This window comes from Anthonomus grandis, chromosome 1, assembly GCF_022605725.1.
Source record: "Anthonomus grandis grandis chromosome 1, icAntGran1.3, whole genome shotgun sequence".
NCBI lineage: Eukaryota > Metazoa > Arthropoda > Insecta > Coleoptera > Curculionidae > Anthonomus > Anthonomus grandis.
Genome location: NC_065546.1, coordinates 15,121,183 through 15,130,995, shown reverse-complemented (window position 1 = coordinate 15,130,995; position 9,813 = coordinate 15,121,183). Strand labels below are relative to the sequence as shown.

The 9,813-nt window shown below is 31.5% G+C and overlaps 1 protein-coding gene across 1 annotated transcript in view; it reads left to right on the top strand.

Moving 5' to 3' along the window:
* The first annotated feature begins 5,533 nt into the window (after window positions 1–5,533).
* The window catches only part of LOC126737574 (ras-related protein Rap-2b), a 442,108-nt gene continuing 437,828 nt past the window's right edge, over window positions 5,534–9,813 (top strand). Inside the window, exon 1 of the mRNA XM_050442558.1 lies at window positions 5,534–5,667. The gene's annotated coding sequence lies outside the window, so the exon portion shown is untranslated. The remainder of the gene's footprint in view (window positions 5,668–9,813) is intronic.

The window sequence follows — 9,813 nt, the reverse complement described above, 5'->3', positions numbered from 1 at the left end:
TTTTGACAGATTTATTATTATCTGCTGAATTGAGTAGGTAGATCAATAATTTTATGTAAATTTACGTATTAAGTTTTAAATCAATTTAATATTTTAATGGCACAGGATGTCTCGCAGTTTTAAGTGTGGTAAAAATAAGCTTTTTTTAAATTATATTTGTATAGTCGGCAACTCTGTTTTTCATCCAAGTTGTTTGGAAAGAATGACAGATGTGGTAAAAATAGGAGTTTACAAAATTTTATGTTCAGGACAATGTCAAAATAGTCACAATGAAAGAGAGAGTGAAAATAGGATATATGACGAAAAAATTAAACATTTGCTAAAGGAGCTGGAAGGAAGGGACAGGTATTTAGAGAGATTGCGTAGAAATAGTCAAGTATTTGAGGACGAGGTTTCACAGGCAGAAGCTAATTTTTCTTTGCATATTGCAACTTTAAATGAACAAAATAATGGGTTAAGGAATGAAATTCAGAATTTAAAAACTAAAGAAAAAGAAGTACAGCTACAATTTGATTCATATACTAAGGTAAATGAGGAACTCTCAGAGAAGATAAAAGAGCTAAGTGATCTTAATCAAAATTTGATTAATATCATTACAATGCTTGAAAAGGAAACTGAATATCACGAAAACAAGATTGAGAGTATGCAGACAGAGATTGAAAACTTAAATTGTATTAATACGTACATGTTAACATCAATTAAAACTTTTGAAGCGGAGAAGGATATCCTGTCTCTAAATAGAAACGCTAGCAGTAACTTAAAAGATTTGATACTATCCTCAATCAAAATCTACAAACTGCTTAGCAAAAGCGCATTTCAACCCACGAGCAAAATCAAATGTACTAATTTATGGTGATTCTAGTGCTAGAGCTCGTCATACAACACCTGTGGTTATGTGTTTAGTAATGTTACAGCCCAGACCTTATATAATTATGCATTTCCTCTAATTGTTAACTATACGAAGAATGATGTTGTTGTTATTTGTCTTGATTTGTCTTGTACATTGCCATCTTTTTCCCAAATAAAATCCTTGCTATCAATGGGCAGGATAACTAATGTAATTGTTTGTATTAAATGCGATTTTAATAAGTGTCCAAAAAGCAGATATTACAATACAATTCATTTTATGAATTCTTTCATCTGTAACCGTAACTTTTCTGTGAAAATAATTACTGATGTCAGACAAAATTTTAGATACCGTCACTCGTCATACGCCAAATCTATGTGCAAACTTTTATCTTTATATGTTAAAAATACTTTTCTGTCATCCAAATTAGTATTAGCATCTTTGGGTATTAGCAATGGTAAGATAATCAGCGATACACCCTTGATCGAAGGTGGGTCTTCGATTACGCCTCAACTAGACCAATCTATAGACACCCTTGCTATTGGATCTTCTTCTTTTTTAATAGAAACTCCCAACATAATCAAGTTGCCCTAGCATTTCTTAATATTCAATCTGTGCGTTCAAAAGTTAGCGAATTAATAACTTTCCTAGTGTATTAATTCTTGTTGAACACTGGTTGAGGTCTGACGAGCCTATTGATATCCCTGGTTATGTACTAATTTCCAAATTTTCACGCAAGCAATATACACATGGTGGTACTCTTATTATGTAAGAGAAAGCTTTTTTAACTAAGTTTATGTTTATTACTATTGACAGATTTGATCATCTATTGATTAAAAAGGTATGCGAGTTTTCTATTGTATTTAGCAGTAAGTTAAATTTGTATATTTTAGGATTGTATCGATCTCCATCTGCTAATTTAGATTTGTTTTTAGAAAGGTTGGGGATGCTCTTAAGTGAAATTTCGGTTAATGCAATGTTGATTCTGACTGGTGATCTTAATGTAAATTTTCTAGACAAATCAAAGGCTTTTTAATCTGTTAAACTCATTTAATTTTAAGATGCACGTGGGTCAGCCAACCCGGATCTCAGCATTTTCTTCCTCACTGATAGATTACTTCTGTACGAATTTTAACCAACACGAAAATCAGTGTACAACAATTAATGCCGGTTTGTCTGACCATGAGGCAATAGTGAGATTAGTAAAGCTTAGTAGTGCAGCTAATGAGAATAAGTTTAGACGCGGTAGACTTTATACTAGAGCTAATTTCCGCAAATTCTCTTTGCTTTGCAATATGTCAAGTTGGAATAATGTATTGACTACTATTAACTCACTGCATAGCTTTCATCAAATAGTATTAAACAATTTTTACACTTTCCTGTTGTCAATATTAAGAAACGAAATAGAAAACCTTGGTATACTAAGGGTTTACGAGTGTCTGGAAAAAATATGCGCTCCCTTTTTTACATTAGGAAATACGCAATGAACAATGCAACATTTTTAAATTACTATAATAGATACCGCAAGATTTACAGAAACTCAATCAAAATAGCTAAGTGGACCTACTTTCAAAGGAGGATAAATAGTTCCTCCAATAGAGCAAAACAGTCTTGGAAGATTTTAAATGAGCTAAGGGGCAAAAATAATGTATTGGTTATTCCAAGTACCTTAGATTCCAATGTCATCAATTCCTTCTACTGTGATATTGCTAGTAACCTTACAGCCAATATCTTACAAAAAATAGATCCCAGGAGCTATCTCAGCAATGTGGTAGAAGCCGAATATTTCTTTTTTGCCCCCACAAGTGTGGAAGAACTTATACAGTTAATGGCTAATATTAAGAATAAGAGTTCATCAGGTTGGGATGGGCTTTCTCTTAGAATATTTTCTGCTCTACCTTTTGTTGCTTTGCAAGTCTTGGCCGAGTCAATTGACTTTTCATTTATGTCTGAAGTTTTCCTAGAGTGCTTAAAAAGAGCAGTGATTATTCCTCTTTACAAGGGTGGCGATCGCGACTGTCCTTCTAACTTTAGACCTATAGCATTATTGCCTACTTTAGCCAAAATAGTGGAACGGCTCGTTAAGGTGAGGATGGTTTCATTTTTAAATAGGTTTGGCCTATTGAGTCTTCAGCAGTTTGGCTTTCGTGAGTCTGTGAGCACAAATGATGCTATCTTTAGCTTTCTAGAGCACCTGTACAACCGACTGAATGTTGGTGAAGTTGCTGCAGGCGTATTCTGTGACTTGTCCAAGGCATTTGACTGCGTGAGTCAGAGTGCTGCTGATGAAACTGGAGCTCTATGGTTTCAGAGGAACTGCCCTTGAGTGGTTTTGTTCCTACTTATCAAATCGTGTCCAGGCTGTCAAACTTAATGGTGATATCTCTAAGAAACTTAATATAAATATGGGTGTTCCGCAAAGATCAGTACTTGGTCCTCTACTTTTTCTCATTTATGTGAACGATCTGCCACAACTGCAGGTATCTGGCAAATTCAAATTATTTGCTGATCATACCACCATCCTCCGGCACGACTCTGATGTTTCTCAAAGGGAGGCCAATATACGTGCAGATTTGTTAAAAATAAAAAACTGGTGTGATGCAAATTTTTTGACATTTAATGTTTCTAAAACAAATATCTTTAATTTGAAATGTAATACAAATGACATATGTTTGAATAATAAAGCCATCATCATGCCACCGTTCAGTAGGTTTTTGGGTCTTTCCATAGACAATTTCTTTAGATTTGAAGACCATATAGTGAATGTATGTAGAAAAGTCTCATCAGGCTGCTACGCCCTAAAGGTTATTGCCACCAGTCTTAATTTCTCCATTGCCAGATCTGCATACTTCGCGATTATCGAATCGCACCTTCGATATGGAATTTGCTTTTGGGGTTCATGTTCAAATTTACTTTTTAATTGAGTGTACTCCAGAAAAGGGCCATTAGATATCTATGTGGGGCCAAGCCTCGTAAGTCATAATATTTTAACCCTGTGTTATATTTTTATTTTGGAAACAGTTTGCTTAGTTTTTCGAAAATATAAACAGGAACTCCACTTAGGAAGGCACTTTAAAACGCGACAAAATTATTTGTTGAGGCTACCCCTTCCGCATTTTGAACTTGTCCGTAGCTCTATCATATATGGAGGTAAAAAGCTGTTTAATAAACTTCCACTAGAATTAAAAAAGACAACTTAAGACTGAAAAAAGCCTACGTATAAGGACGAAAATATTTCTTGCTAGTAAAGCATACTATAGTTTAAGTGAATTTTTTAATGATTAGCATTTAAGTATTTTTCAAACTTTTATATAATTTTATTTTATTTTAAATTAGTTTCTCGTTTTTATTCCTTTAATATACAGTCTATTGGCTTTGTCTACAAGTTCTATATTTATGTTGACAATAAAGCATTTTTTGAGTTTGAGTTTGCACTTGAGACTTACTGACATTTACGTAAAGTAATACATACTGTTTTCATGCGATTAAATAGTAAGAAGGTATCAACAATCAAAGGATTTAAAAATAAAATTTGTTTTGGAAAGATGCAGTGGTGTACTTTTTTAATTTAATAATATTTAAGAAGAGCCCCTTATGTAAGCCATTGGAAATATTTTTTTTTAAAGTATGACGAAAGTAAGACGTTTCGAAAATACATTCCTATAAAAAAAATCTTACTTTTTGTTGGAGAATCACCTGGTAAAGTTTATCGGTAGTCGAAATTCCTGGTTAAAGTTTAAGTTTAAAGATTTTATACTGGTATTCAATAATTAAATATTCAACATTTTGTTGATGGTAAAAATATTTGTTTAGAAGCTTATTCCATAAAACGCATTTTGTATATGTCTTTGAATAGTATACAATATACCATACTTAAAGGTTTAATTTTAACGAATTAATAATTTTTATTATTACCATGTAACAAAACTTCTTCTTAAACATTATTAAGATAAACATAATATTAAACTCCTTAACGTCTACCACGCGGACATTTTATTCGATATTTATAGTTAAAGCTCAACCAAAAATGTACACCTGGTATTAACCAAAAATAAACGTTCATTTAACTGTCGTGTGTTACTTGGAAAATAGCGTCAGTATATTTGAACTTGTGAACTAAAATATATAGATTTTAATAAAACTCAAAAAAACTAATTATTGTTTATTGAATTAAGTAGACATATATGGGTATCTTCAAATGTCAAATTTTTTATCATTTATCCATTACGTCACCATTTTTGAAATTAAAAAGTTGTAGAAATGTTTTCAATACAAACAAAAACTACTAAATACTGTAGCGTTTTATTTTTTCAGCGTAGTTTTTCTAAATTTATTTTCAAATATAAACCCTCTACAGCTCTACAATTATATCAATATCTAAACTTTCATCTTAAGCCGTACTACTGACCGAGTTTGCGTCTGTTTCACTTTATGAAAATCGATACAAAGGTTCGAAATCATTTCAAGTTAGTATAGCGTTGTCATATACTTGTTACTAATTGACGTCACGACCACCGACTGTAGCCAGTATCCTTCATAGGTACACATGCTTAAAACACACGTGTTAACTTGAACGGCTTTGGTTCACTTTAGGGGCAGGTGAAAGGCAGAAGACTTTTTCGGGTGTTTTTATCTGAAATGGCGCAATTTTGGTACTCTCTTAATTTAGTTGTGTCTTAAAAAATATCATAAGTATGTATTAATATCACCGACCGAATTTTGCTTAAAAACCTTTAAAATGCAGTGATAAAAAGCAAAATTCAATAATTACGTGTCATGTGTTCCCAAAACTGCTTTTGTGCAAAACCCTCATGAATTAGGTAAGTCTTTTCATTTATTTTTATTTAAAACCTCTTTTATACAGCCTTAATACCGATGATGTTGTATGGAATGTTAACCTAACCTCAACTGATTTTTCCTTTACTTTTTTTTTAACTTTTGCTAATTGCTGACTAACTTTTACGCTGTGCTGACTCAATATTGACCTGGATCACTAATCGCTGACAACTACACCCTGGTTTAGCTCATGTAACTGACTAAAACTCAGCTACACTTTTAAAAATTACCACATGGTAATCACCTGGTTCCAGTCGGAGGATTTTTAAGGTCAGTTATCCTTTTTTTATATAAGCATTTTAGTTATAACCAATATTCACCCATTTATTTAACACTTTTTTATAAATATTATCAAATTATAAAAATCATCAAATATTAAACCTTCTTATGACATTATTTTATAAATCTTAATATTTCATGTAAAACGATTTTGATTCCTATTGATTCATCATTTTGACAGTATTACCTTTCCCCTTGTATACAGGGTGATTTTTAAGTTGATACTTTTTTTTTAACTGTGTATAGAACTCGGTAAAATATACATTTTTTTCCAATAACTTTTTTCGATACACTCAAAAGCAAGGGACATACAGAATAAAAAAAGTGAATATGGGTTTGTTTTTCATCGTCTTTATTTGTAGTTTTTGCTCGAATTTTTGTATTATCGATCACGCATTGTACCGATCAGTTAGTCTTAGACAATTTTGGTTTATTTTTGTTAATTTTAAATTTGCAAATCCTAAAAATGGCACATCGATATGAAAACAATGAACTTGTGGATATGTTGCTTATTTATGGAGAGTGTCTTAAAAGTGCTGCTGCTGCTTCGGTATTATAAGTAGACCCCTTTCCTTTGCGGAATCATCCTACACCCAGAAGATTCATAAATCTTATTCAACGGGCTAGGGTTACTGGCGATTTACGGCAACATCGTGAAGGGCATGCAGGAAGAGGAAGGAGACCTGAAAATGTTCATAGGGAAGAACAAATTTTAAATCTCATTGAAGAAGATCCAACAACAAGTACTCGAGTTGTTGCAGGGCAGGTCGGATTAAGTCAAAGAAAAGTATGGACAACCTTGCGCGAGAATCAATTTAATCCCTTTCACGTTCAACATGTCCAAGCGCTACTGCCTGAAGACTTCTCCCGCAGAGTTCAGTTTTGTGAATGGTTCCTACAACAACGTGAAAATGATTAACATTTTTCGAAGAAAATTTTAGCCATGGACGAGGCAACATTCACCCGAAACGGAATTAACAATTTTTAAAATATGCATGTTTGGTCTGTTGATAATCCCTATGCAATTCGCAGAATCAATTTTCAACACCGCTTTTCTGCTAATGTGTGGGCAGGAATTGTGGATGGGATACTTGTTGGACCATTTATCTTACTAGACCGTTTGACGGGCGATGTTTATTTGGACTTTTTGTAAAATAATCTGCCTGTTCTGTTAGAAGACGTGCCACTGAATATCAGGCAAGCTATGTGGCTCCTGCAGGATGAAGCACCTGCCCATTTTAGACGAGAACTGAGCGAATTTTTGGATATAAGTTACCCAAATCGGTGGATTGGCTGAAATGGACCAGTTGCATGGCCACCAAGGTCGCCAGACCTAAATCCATGTGACTTTTTTTTTGTGCGGGTATATGAAAAGTTTAGTTTTCAAGACGCCTATCGACATACAAGAAGAACTAATAGCACGTATTGAGCAGGCTGCGGCAACAGTTAGACAAAAACCGATTTCTCTATTGCGTGCCGTTACGGAATAGTGGTTACGTCGAGTAAATCGTTGTGTTGAAGTTAATGGTGACAACTTTGAACAACTTATTTAAATTAGAGAGGACCGTATTGGACTCATTTTATAACATTTTGGCAATGCAATTTTTTTATTTTTCGGTTTTTTGAATAAAGTTATTTGAAAAAAATGTTTATTTTACCGTGTTCTATACACAGTTAAAAAAAAAGTATCAACTTAAAAATCACTCTGTATGTAGTGTATGGAAACAAAAACGTTTGGATATTAAAGAACTAAATATTAAAAAGATTATAACAACATAAAAAGCAAAATCAAATGTTGAGTCAAATGCAGAACTGTCAGCAAAATGACGTTAAAATACTAAGCCATTTGATACAATTTTAATGATTTACTATACCTTTTAAATTAATTATTATTAAAAACTAAAGGAGAAGTAATAAGAACTAGAATAATATTTTATTTATTTCTTAGGTATTAATAAACCTTGATAAAAAATCATTTACGAGCATTTTTTAATACAAAAAAAAGAAATACGGTTTTCCCTGTAAGTAGAATATGTTTTATAGTTGCACAAAAAGATAATGATATAAGAATAATGGTTTCCTTTCTGCATACATATAAGAACACATTTTGATGCCTATGAGATGAAAGGAAATATATATGTTTTTATATTTCCTTATTAGCTTTTCAAATTTTACAAATAATTTCAATTTTTCCAAAAAATTTTTTTATTTTATTGACTTAAGTCAATATACATTGTATTCTACTAAACGTGGTTCGCTGCTATGTCTAGGGAACTGTCCATTTAACATTATTTTTGACCAAGAGAAAATGGTTGAAATTAATTTTAAGTTCGAAATTTTGTCACTAGGAAATATAATTAAAAACAGAATCGAGAAATAGAATAAATTTATTAGACAAGAAATAAAAATTGCAATCTGTTATCTTTTTATTATAATTTAAAATAATTTATTTTAAATATTATATTTCCAAAAAATTTAAAGCATCTTTAAAACCAGCGAATTAGAACCAAAGATAAAAAACCAAAATATTATCAAAAAACAGATTTTCAAAATATTCAAATTGTCCACTATTTTGTAAAATACTATTCTTATGTTTTCAAAAATTTGGCATACTTCTGGATACAATATTTAAAAGTGCTTAAATTTCACTTTAAATCTAGCCAAAATAGAACAAAATCAGATAGCTCTTTTAAAAGTAAAAGTAAAGTTAAGCAATTACAGTGTCGCTACCTTTTCGTATTTTATGAAGGTCGGTACGACAAGGAGTCTTTGACTAAAATAATGGAAGGTTTCTAATTATAATAGGAGATGGTACCTTAAGCTGATATTTTTCGGAGAGGATCTACCTAATTAAATTATTACTAATCTTTTAAATACACTCCCTAGTAGCCAAATTTCGGACTGGAAAATAATTTTCATCATTTTGCCTATTTTCGAAATGTCATAAAAATTCAATAATGTTAAATTAATTTTTTCATATATATCCGCGATAATACGCTTAGTAAAACACCCTGTTATAATAATTTATTTGGAAATTGGAAAAAAAATTACAAAATTCTAATTTTTGGTAAATTTTGAAAAAAGGTTACGTCTTATAATAAAGAAAATTAAAAAACACTTATATAATAAAATTAATACTATACTTGTATCCTATCTACATAAGGGGTGGCTCATCGAAAAGTTCGCATCCCTATTTGTGACTCTCCTGGTATGTTTTGGAGAAAATACTCAGACACGTTAATATTTATTTCTAAAATGGAAATAAATAATAGCATTACATTATAGAAAATATCTACGCGACAAGTTAGTCAGAAATCATCATTTTGAGAATTATCATGTGGAGGCTATGATCAGATCTGGTGCATCTCTTCAAACAGTAAGGTAAAAAAATTTACTACTCAAGATTATGTAATCGTTTTGTCTGGAAAAAATGACCTGGACTTAAGCCGAAACCATCTTTGAAATGTATTGCTAGTAAAATTAAAAATTGCTGTAATACTAATATTATTTTTATAACATTACCAAGATTTTCTACTACAAAACATGTACTGCTTACAAAAAGATTTAATTACTATTTAGGTAAACTTATAGAAAGAGCAAAATTATATAGTAATAATGTATATTTTTTAGAAATTAATAATTTTAGAGGTCTAAAGCTTTCCAACTTAAAGGTATATCAGTGAATGTCAACGATTTTGCGAATGTAAAATACTATAGGGCGTACTTTCAATCAAAATATAACACTTAATAAAAACGCACAGGTCGAGGTGGAAGATCTAAATAAAATTAAAGTGATTAACCCTATAGAGGTTAACACTAACTGTCATTCTACCGGTTTGAATATTCTGTCG